Raw genomic sequence first — 12,079 nt, forward strand, 5'->3', positions numbered from 1 at the left:
TATCTTACACTATATACAAAAATTAACTCAAAATGGATTAAAAACTTGAATCTAAGAGCTGAAACCATAAAAATCCTAGAAGAAAACATAGGCAATAAGGTCCTTGACATCAGTCTTGGTGACGATTTTTTAGATTTGACACCAAAAACAAAGGCAAAAAAAGCAGAGAAGTGGGACTACATCCAACTAAAAAGCTTCTGCACAGCAAAGAAAACCATCAACAAAATAAAAAGGCAACCTACTGAATAGGAAAAAATATTTACAAATCATTTATCTGATAAGTGGTTAATATCCAAAACATATAAAGAACTCACACAACTCAATACCAAAAAAAGCTGACTAAAAAATGGGCAGAGAATCTGAATAGACACTTTTCTTTGGAAGACATATAGATGGCCAACAGGTACACCAAAAGATGCTCAACATCACCAGTCATCAGGGAAATGCAAATCAAAACCACAATGAGATGTCATCTCACACCTGCCAGAATGGCTATTATCAAAAAGACAAGAAATAAGTATTGTCAAGGATGTGGAGAAAAGGGAACCCTTGTGCACTGTTGGTGGGAGCATAAATTGCAGCCACTATCGAAAACAGTATGGAGGTTCCTCAAAAGATGAAAAATAGAACTACCATATATGATCCAGCAATTCCACTTCTAGGTATTTATCCAAAGAAAACGAAAACACTAACTCGAAAAGATACTTGCACTCCCATGTTCACTGCAACATTGCTTACAATAGTCAAGATATGGAACTAACCTAAGTGTTCACCAAAGGATGAATGAATAAAGAAAATGTGGTGTATGCAGTGGAATATTATTCAGCCATAAAAAAGAACATAATCTTGCCATTTGTGACAACATGGATGGATCTTGAGGGCATTATGCTAAGTAAAATAAGTCAGAGAAAGACAAACACTGTATGATCTCTTATATATGGAATCTTAAAAAAAAGAAGAAAACAAGCTCATAGATGCAGAGAATGGACTGGTGGTTGCTAGAGGTAGGGGGACCCAAAATGAAGTAAAGGAGTCGAAAGATAAACTTCCAGTAATAAAATAAATTTAAGCCATGGGGATGTAATATACAGCATGGCAACTACAGTTAACAATACTGTATTGCATATTTGAAAGTTGCTAGCAGAGTAAACCTTAAAAGTTCTCATCACAAGAAGGAATAAATTCTGTAACTATGTATGGTGACGGATGTTAACCAGATATTTGTGGTGATCATTTCACAGTATACATAAATATGGAATCATTATGTTGTACACATGAAACTAATATAATGTTCTATGTCAATTATACCTCAATAAAAAAATTTTTTTAAAGTTTTGATGGAGTAAAAGGGCTGATTTCTAAAAATAAAACCACTAAAAACATCTAGAAGAAAACAGAAAAAATTCTCCTATTAACATCTAGAAGGATGAAGGATTTCCACTCTTTGAGGTTGAGGAAAAAAGTTCAAGACAAAAGATCAACAGACAAAAATTTTAACTGTTTATAATTTGTATCTTATCCAAGTTTGAGTTCCAATATTTTCAACAAAGCATTACTATCTCTACTATATGAATCATAAAAATGGATAAGACTACTTTTTAAAACATTAATTAAAACACATGACGGGCCGGCCCGGTGTTGTAGCAGTTAAATTCGCGTGCTCCACGCTTCGGTGGCCCAGGGTTCACAGGTTCAGATCCTGGGCGCGGACCAATGCACCGCTTGTCAAGCCATGCTGTGACAGCACCCCATATAAAGTAGAGGAAGATGTGCATGATGTTAGCCCAGGGCCAATATTCCTCAGCAAAAAAAAGGGGAGGACTGGCAATGGATGTTGGCTCAGGGCTGGTCTTCCTTACACACACACACAAAAAACACAAACATACGAGAATGTTCCACCTCACTAATATTTTTAAATGCAAACTTAAGTAAAGATATTATTTTTCACCCATCAGTTTAGCAAACATTTTGAAAGAATCATTTTCCATGCTAACTGGAATATAGTTAAACAAACAACCCAACATACTGCTAGTATGAATGAATACAACTGAAGAGAACCTTTTTGAAAAGCAACCTAACAAGACATACCTGCAGTCTTTTGAATCGTTCACACACTCTTCTATAGATTCTGAGAAACTAAAACAATAATACAATAAGCAAGAGCTTTATGCGCAAACAGAACAAGTATGTAGCAAAGGACAGAACAAGTATGTAGCAAAGGAAATATTCTGTCTTCCTTTTTCATACTACCTTCAATCCAATGGATATCTAAAAATCACAAATTTATAAAAATCCAATTCCATAAGTACACTGCAAAGACAAACACATGCATATAGCTATAATATACCCAAACTAAAAAGTCCTCAAAGGTCATGAGACAAACTAAAAATAATGGACCTCTTCAGATGACATGGAGGAAAAAGCAAAAAGCAGGGTGAGAATATTCATTTAAGAGCCAAATACCATATTATGTACTCATACATGAAAATTCTCACAGCAATTCTGTAAGGTTATTGTCTTCCCAGAAGAGATGGAAATACTTGAGGTCCAGAGTTGCTGAGTGATGTGCTGAGAACCACAGTGCTAGTAAAATGATGGAGCTGGAACTTGAAGTCTAGTTGATTCCAAATCACACTTCTCTACACCACCCCAACTGAAGGGAATGTCTTCTACAGTGGCATTACAAAAGACCAAGTAACATTAGAGGTAAAACACTTCTGGTTTCACATATCTGTGGTTATTTGCTTTTTACCAGGAGTTTATTACAGTACTTTGTCATCAGGGGAAAAGGCAATAATTTGTTTTAATTAGCCCAAGGAAGATAAAATTACAGAACTATCATATCAAAGGAAAGAAAGGTTTACTTTCCAAGTCCTTTCAAAATCCCTAAGATTTGCATTAGCAGGTGCAGACTGTACCATTCTAGATTTCCCATGGTGTGCGCCAAAACTCTAGGGATAATCAAGAAACATCTGTCAAACGAACGAATGAATGAACAAACACTAATTTAAAATAGAACAAGAAATTCCAGATTTCCACCTTAATACAAGAGGCCTACAACAACAAACTTCTGAAATACCAGTAGACTACTAATTGCATATTCAAACTTAAACCAAAGACAAGTTGAACCAACCCTGCCAATTCCTGTGGCTCTCTAAATGAACGCAATACAAAAATTCAGACTCAGCATTCTTTCGAATCATTTATGAAAATAAAAGCATATCAGGACAGGTTCTGGTGAACCGCTATAAACAGCCATAAATTGCAGATATACGTTGCCAGGTACATAATCTGTCTGTATAAGGTAATTTGTCTAGAAAGTAAGAGGCCTTCCCCACTCCCCAAAAATATAGCCAGGGGACACTACACAGCAAAAAATAAATCCCAAGAATGATATTAAGAGCCTTTAGAGTAGCTGCTGTTGATAATTTTGCTTTTACAGTCCCCTCCCCCAAAAAGGAATGATGACACTGGGCTTCACCTTCTATGTGAAAAGAGAATATTAATCCTTCTAGGGGAAATTTATTGCTAAATTGTGTCTTTTTCCACACAAGATGGTTGGCACCTCTTCCAACTCCTCAGATTTTTAAAAATTATTTAGATAGCACACAGTAGATGAATAAATAAAGTATCAAGGTAAATACTAATTTTTTAAAAAGTTCACTAGAAGTTGAATATTCTAAATTGGGTTTCCAATTCTTAACAGCAGGAACAAGGTCAAACACTACTAGGTGGTAAAATGAGGATTTAGTTAAAAATAGATCTTTTAGGCCTGACAGGTACTACAATTCCATTATCCTACCCAAAAATCTGCTTCTTCTATTCTGCTTTGAACCCACTCTACACAAAGAAAAGCTATGGCGAGTAGCTTTGCATGAAAGTCAAGGTCTATTCTAATATGACTTAAGAGTGCTGGTGAACTCAGGAGTCTACAATTCACTTATTCTCACGTTCCAACTCACCCTCTAAGGGCCCCTCCCAAATGTCACATACAGACACCATCACCTAGCCTTTCCTATTTCCTACAGTTCTTCCGAAGGCAAATCTATTGATTTATGCAACAAATTTTCTATTCCTATTTAACCAATCTGATAACGTAATATCTGGAAATAGTTCTAAATTCCCCACACCTCCATCATCAGGAAGTTTTAAAAAGATGATAGCTATCCAGAAAAGTTATCTCCCTGAAGAACACTGTTGTGCTATGCTGAAACACAGCCTTATTCTCAGGGCTAAGCAACTATTTAGGTCTGAATTTTCATGCAATAAATAGCTCTGTAAGATTTTTTTTTTTTTTTTTTTTTGGTGAGGAAGACTTTCCCTGGGCTAACATCCCTGCCCATCTTTCTCTACTTTATATGGGATGCCGCCACAGCATGACTTGATAAGCAGTGCGTCAGTGCATGCCCGGGATCCGAACCTGCGAACCCTTGGGCCGCCACAGCGGAACGCGAGCACTTAACTGCTACGCCACCGGGCCAGCCCGTAAGATTTTTTTTAATCAAAAAAGCATAAATTGGGGCCGGCCGGTGGCGCAAAGAGTTAAGTGCACGTGCTCTGCTGCGGCGGCCCGTGGTTCACCGGTTCGGATCCCGGGCGCCACTGTGGTTCACCGGTTCGGATCCCGGGCGCCACTGACGCACCGCTGGGCAAGCCATGCTGTGGCAGCATCCCATATAAAGTGGAGGAAGATGGGCACGGATGTTAGCCCAGGGCCAGTCTTCCTCAGCAAAAAAAGAGGGGGATTGGCAGATGTTAGCACAGGGCCCATCTTCCTCACACACACAAAAAAAGCATAAATTGCCAAGCTAGTACAGCTTACAAAACCCTTTCTTGTTATGAACTAGGAAATCAAACTGCGCAACTTACCTAAAGCATGCCTAAAATAACATAAGCTCTGAGTGAAATAATCAGCATGGAGGTGCTTCATCCATATTAGCTCCTCTAAAGTCTTTTTGTTCTCCATTCTAGAAAAACATCTCCTAAATAGACAATCAGTCAGTAAGCACTGATTAGTATGAGACTAAATTGTGAAAAGCACTACAGTAAAATATATCATTTACCCACAAGCTTCTGAAAAATACCACCACTTCATATTTGAATAGGGTTTTAGTTTTCACAAGAACTTTCACATACTCATTTGATCAAAACAACAGGAAACAGGGCAAGCCATCAAGTCATGTATCATCTCTATCTTACAGACAGGGAAACTGCTGAAGAAAAGTTATATGGTATAACCAAGGTCATAAAACAACTAAGTGGCCAAGTTGGTACAGGGTCTTGTTTTTTTTTTGGTAAGGAAGATTGGCTCTGAGCTGACATCTGTTGCCAATCCTCCTCTTTTTGCTTGAGGAAGATTAGCCTTGAGCTAACACCTGTGCCAATCTTCCTCTGTTTTGTATGTGGCAGCTGCCACAGCACGGCTTGATTAGTGGTGTAGGTCCATGCCTGGGATCCAAACCTGTGAACCCCGGGCCACTGAAGCAGAGCATGCTGAACTTAACAACTACCCCACCAGGCTGGCCCTGGTACATGGTCTTTTGACAGTCCAGGGCTCTTTCCTCTATAGTGATCCTAAATGTAAAGCTGAAAAATATCTATCGCCGGAATTTGACATGCCTAAGATTTTCACATCTAGACAAACTTTCTTCTTTTAAAAAGGTAAAAGATCCAATCAGTTGACTAAGAAATATGTTGCTTCAAATTGGAATGACTTGGAAAAGCCACACAACTTGGATGAAAAAATATGATCCAATTAAAGAAGTGACTATGCTCAAAAGGCAATAGAGAAGAAATCAATATATGTATTTTGTATTACTGGTTTAAAAATTCTAAACATGTTTGAAAGAGCGTGAAAAACCTCAACTGATAAGATACTACACATAATCATATTATCTCTTGCTTAATCATCTTAACAAATATTTCAAAATGTTGATTAAAAAAGTAAAAACTTGGGTCAGCATGGCAATAGGTTTGGGGTAAAATTTAGTTGTCCACATGAGGCAACATCTGGTAATAGTAAAGTCTGTATGGCAGTGGTTTCTCCAAGTTTGGTGCAAGGATCACAACTATTAGAATTACCTATGAGGCAAAATCCTTGGCAGAAAGGCCCAGGAACCTGTATTTTAAAAGTGCTGGGGTGATTCTAATGAACATAAAATTTAAAAACCACCAGAGTACAAACTGAAGATGCGTTTAGGATAGAAATAACCTTGGCTTTCGTAGCTATATAACTTGAGCAATTACTTAACCTGGAGCCCTGGTTTTCTCAATGGTAAAATAGGGACGGTAGGGACACAATCTTCCTACTTCATAGAAAAGTTCTAAAGCATTAAAGGAGATGGTTTATATAAAATACTCAGCATACAGTTTTGACACATAGTAATAATAAATTGCAGCAACTATGGCAGAAAACTTCCCATATTTATAAATATTTAACAGTTTTGACATCAGCAAAGTGTATCAAGCTTCCTACATTATTGTCTCATCCTGCTCCTTCCCCTACAACTCCCAAAAGAAAGCAGCATTGTAAAAATGCGAGTCAATCACATGATTTGAAGAGAATGGATTGGGGGGGGCGGTTTGTAAATAAACATTCTTTCTCTAAAGTTTTAAGGACAACTGGAGAGTTGTCACATTTTAAGGATTAGAATTTAAACATTACACACAATTCGTTATATGTTCACATATAAAACCATCACCTGGTTAGACCATGAGAAATACCCACTCCTAATCATAAACAGGGAAGGAATATTTGTTTATCAAAAGTAGGAAAAATTCACACTTCCAAAGATCAGAGCTCTGAACCAATATTTAACACAAACTCTCTTTAAAGAACAAAACACATAGAATGGCTTACAATTAAAAGCCTATGCCATCTCAAAACATCATCCTCAATCACTTATATTTTTAAAAAATTTTTGATTCCTTCCTCTCCACAGACTCCAGAATCTAACCAATTGCCAAATTCAATAAATTCTTCTCTATCTCATCCATTCTCTCCTTCCTTTTTCTACTAGTGCTATTGCAGTTCTGGCCTTCATTCATCTGACATATATGCACAGGTTTAGACCCTAGCCAGAACAAGGCTGAACGAGATTTCTGCCTCCACCCCTCTAATCCAGGGGTTAGCAAACGTCTTCTTTATAGGGCAAGATGGCAAATATTTTAGGCTTTGCAAGTCATCAAGTCTCTGTCTCAACTACTCAACTTTGCCATTGTATAACTAAAGTAACTATAGACAACATGCAAGTGAATGAGCATGGCTGTGTTCCAATGAAACTTTACTTACAAAAAGTAACCTCGGGCAGCTTTTTGGCCTATAGGCCAATTTGCTGACCCCTACTAATCCAACCAACTAACAAACTTTCCTAAATTTCATCATAGATCACGTGATTTCTGATCAAAAAGTCCCTTTTCTTACAAAGAACACTCCTTAGCCTAATACAAAGGCTTCCTCCACATGGGTCTAATCTTCATTATCTGTAGTTATTTTCCTCCCCCCACCCTACTTTACAGACAATTGATTTCCCTGATGTGGCTCCTTACACTTCCCCAATTCCAAGCTTTTACTCAACCTGTATACAGAATGACCTTCCTTCTTTCCCTCCCTCTAAAACACCTTTACCTCCCTTGCTCTCCCCACCCCAATCTAAGTCTAAATCCTATCTATCCTCCAAAAAGTCCCCTTCCCTTTACCAAGAAACTCTTCCTTGGCAGAACTTCCACGGCACTTTTTATCTTTTGTGACAATGATTGCTTTGTATCTTATACCCCAGTGAATTATGTAAATATCTTAGTTCTCCTAAGCCTGTGGACAAGATCTATTTATGACTTATCTATTTCCCAAAGTACTTTACACTCAACAAATATTCAAGATAAGAAATGATTATTGTTTCAAAGAAAATATTCCTACAATTAAAATCCTTCACATAATAGAGCACTTTTAAGGGAATAAGTCCGAGGCCCTCTTGTTCTGTATTAATAAGTATACTACATAAAAACAAATGACACTGGCTCAACAAATTATGCCTTCCAAAATCAGTCTCAATCTCATTACTCAGAAGGCAGCATGGTAAAGTGGGAAGAGCAAAAAAGGCTTGGATTCAAATCCTGGTTCTTCCACTGCTGCTGAGTCTCTGCCTCCTCCCTTGTAAAATAGATACGAACTCCCCACCTGGGGAAACTACGAACAACTATAAGCACACAGCAGGCATCCTGTAAATTATTATGCATTAAGACTTGCATATAAATTTAAGAACACCTGTCTAAGTTGACTGCAAGGTCCCTATTCTGTCAAGAAAAACTGTCAAATATCTTCTGTGCTCAGCAATATGAATATAAAGAAAAAAGATATGGATGGTCTCTTGTCAGAGAAATTCAGTCTGGTGGAGATCCTTTCGCAAACAAGTAACACAACATACTGAGTGCTAAGCTTCCAGCTAATTCTAAAAAGATGAAAGCTGAAGATTATTTCAAAATTATTTTAAGCATACAGCTAAACATTTAACAACAGTGAGTTATAATCAAGTTAAGTTCCTATTAAATTGAAATTAAAATGTCAACCTTCTTACAAAGGCCTACAAGGCTTTCTGATTTCATCTTCTACCGCTCATTCTACACCTGGATCATCATGTGTGCTCCTGCCACCCTCAGTTTCCTGATGAAGATCTGACGAGCAGAGCTCAGTCCCACCTTAGGGCCTTTGTACTTATTCTCTTCACAGAAATGCTCTTCCTCAAGATCTTCACAGGACTTCCTCTCTCACTTCATTTAGATCTTGGCACAAATGTCACCTCCTCAGGGAGGCCTTCCCTGACCACCCTATTTAAAATAACCACCTCCTTCAGGTAACCATCACTTTCAATCCTTACACTGCTTTATTTCTCATTATGGCTCAATTGTTAACTGGCTTTCAGTCATTTACTCATCATGTGTCTCCCATATTAGAATAAAACATCATGAAAACAAAAATTTCTTAATGGCAGCTGTATCTCTTGCAACTAAAACAGTGGCTGGAACATAGTGAGTACTTGATACACATTTGTTGTTTGTTAAATGAATGACATGTTTATGAGTGATGAGGAATATTCCTTCATCATTACAAATTACGCAGCTTCTTATACTCAACTGCTTCCCACTAAATCGAGCACATCAAGGCTACTCCCAGGACAGGGGTTCTTAATGGGAGGCTTCAGGGAATCATTATACCCATTTTTCTGGAAGGTCTACAGCTTTTCTTTTAAGGGTCCCTAATCACAAAAACATCCTAGGAACAGTGATTCACACCTTTAGCTACATCATGAAATCTCCTGGAAAATTTTAAAAATACAGAGGCTTGCATTCCACCCCAGAGATGATGTTTTACCTGGTCTGGGGTACAGCCTTAGCATCAGGATTTTTTTTTTTTTCTTTTAATTACCCAGCTGTTTCCACTGTACAGCAAAAGTTGAGAACCATGCAACTTGGAGGCAACAGATGTTAAATGGATCAGATTTCTCAAAGCCACCTATATATGGAAGAATTTGCATCTCTAGCAAACAGATTTATAATACAAGTACCTGAATAATTCAATACCATACAAAGATTTTAAAGATTAATATCTCTACCTCCACTTAAATACTAATCTGACATTGAGAGTTTAAAGCTTACCCTCAGAACATAAATCACGACATTTTTCATTTAAAACACATATTTCATACCAAAGTTGACTTGTTAATAATTTACTCGATTATAAAACCTGAATATAAAGAGAATGACAAAATACTTTTGAAGACTAATCAAGGACTACAGTACAACTATGAAGCCCTTTGTAGTTTTACTGCTAAAAATTTCTTTGAAGCAATGTATTTCCACCAATTAATGTCCTCATTTAGCCTCTACTGCTATACAGGATGACAGACAGTGGATTTAGGCGAAACTAATACTGACAACACACACAAAAGGAGAAAGAAGAGGAAAGGGGAATTTCAGAGATTTATTTAGATCATGCCAAAAAGGACTTGGAAAGAGCAGGTGTCAGACTGATAGAGGTGGTAGGTTTTTTTTTTTTAAGTCCAACAAGAAAACCTCAAGTAATGAGCCAATTCACTGTTACCAAACTAGGGTATCATAGGTTACTGGTTTTTACACCCTCACCCAAGTAGGCCCTTTTAAAACATGGCTGGCAAGATAAGAGAGCAAAGCAGCAAAACGCTAAATATTTGTAGAATAAATAAATCCAGAGATGCTCAAGTCCACAGTGGTAAATAATTTTAAATATTAGGATACTTAGAATTACTAAGGAACTCATTCCACCTATGCCTCTGTCTTGACTCTTGACTGTATGGAGATACGTGCTGACAAGCACCAGGTCATGAGCCCACCTGATACAGAATATCAGAATCTTAAATCAACAGTTTTTAAATATAAAAGGGCTTTGGGGAAGAAAGCCAGACTTGTAGCTATCAAGTCTCCCTGGCTTGACTGCTTGGTCATATTGCAATATTTTATCCTAAGCATTATTCAGTTCCCTTGTCAAATAAGTGAAGTAAATTTAGTGAGAAAGTGCAAACAGAGAGACACATGCAGTTACACAACTTAACTCATTTTAGTTGAAGAGACTGGGGGAAGAGACAGGACTTGAAATGCATAGCACAAATGAATAAATGTAAAACTATCAAGAGTCGGAAAATTCCTTCTTAAAATTTCTCTTCTATGGGCCGGCCCCATGGCTTGGCGGTTAAGTGCGTGCGCTCCGCTGCTGGCGTCCCGGGTTCGGATCCCGGGCGCGCACCGATACATCGTTTCTCCAGCCATGCTGAGGCCACATCCCACATATAGCAACTAGAAGGATGTGCAGCTATGACATACAACTATCTACTGGGGCTTTGGGGGAAAAAAAACAAATTAATTAAAAAAAAAATTTCCCTTCTACAAAGATGGGCACAGGGGCAGCTTTAGCTTGTTATGTCATTTTACTCTAGATAAAAAAGTGCTCTCTTATTAAGTAACTTTCTCTTTTATCAAGGTCCTATGGAAATAAATGCTCTGGGATTAACTAGTAAACAGATAAATGAAGCCATAGATAGCTATTCCCAAAATGTGGGCTGGAAATGAAAACAAAGCAGCCCAGGATATGAAGTCCATTGGCTGTTTACAGAATGTTTTCATGCACCTGAGTATCTCATAATAGGAACAGAACAACACTAGCATAGAGAAGGATGAGATGAAAACTACACAGACAGGCTATCTAGAGATACAGAAGTTGAAAACCTCATGAAGCATCAAGAGATCAGGTCATTTATTCAGTAGTAGCTTACACCAATCCAGAAAGCTTGTAATCCACTCACTCCTTTTAATTTAGTGAGACAAGGATAAACCAAAAAAGTTATCAGTGGGAAGAAGAGACAGGAAAGCTAAGAAAATCTGATCCAAAAAGGACTGCATGGTGGGGAAAAACCCAGCCCCAGGAGTTAATTGCCTAAGTCAGGAAAGGTAAGAAAGCAAAAAATGTTCAACAGTCCAACAGACTATTTGATGACAACTTCAGATGTCTCGATATGCAAGGGCTGTTAAAGTGGCTTCAGTGCCCTGTTCTTGCAGCCAGATAATACTGCTCTCAACTACATGCCCTCTAAATCAGATGCTGCATTTATTTCCCTTAACTCCTAACTTTTGAAGTAGAGGCTAATGAACCCACCTAGATAAAAAAGATATCTAGGTTTTTTTTTTTTTGGAGGGGGAGGTATAACAGTGATGAGGGAGAAGAGTAGAAAGGGAAAAGACTAGGAAGAACAAAGCAGTGGCTTCGCTCACAACCTTTTTTCTATCTCAGCTTAACTAAGAAAGGTTGACTGGCATACAACCACATGTTTGAATCATATATAACTGGAAATGGGAGGGAGGGGGCTAATTGATTCTGATTTGTCCCCTGGGGGAATATTCCTCTTCATGGTTGTCTTTTAAGAATTTCTACTTTAAAGATGCAGTCTGACTCATCCATGTCCATCTTCATTGCAAAGCCTTAAACACTACTGGAATACAGTTAAAGTATATTCTTTCCTTAGGGTTAGTGACAAAAGTGAGGATAGGATGAGGA

At 37.8% G+C, this 12,079-nt stretch overlaps 1 protein-coding gene across 7 annotated transcripts in view; it reads right to left on the reverse strand.

Moving 5' to 3' along the window:
• KANSL1 (KAT8 regulatory NSL complex subunit 1) overlaps positions 1-12,079 on the reverse strand; it is a 188,748-nt gene that overhangs the window by 113,710 nt on the left and 62,959 nt on the right. The gene's annotated exons all lie outside the window — the stretch shown is intronic.

The sequence above is a fragment of the Diceros bicornis genome, chromosome 18, assembly GCF_020826845.1.
Source record: "Diceros bicornis minor isolate mBicDic1 chromosome 18, mDicBic1.mat.cur, whole genome shotgun sequence".
Classification (NCBI taxonomy): Eukaryota; Metazoa; Chordata; class Mammalia; order Perissodactyla; family Rhinocerotidae; genus Diceros; species Diceros bicornis.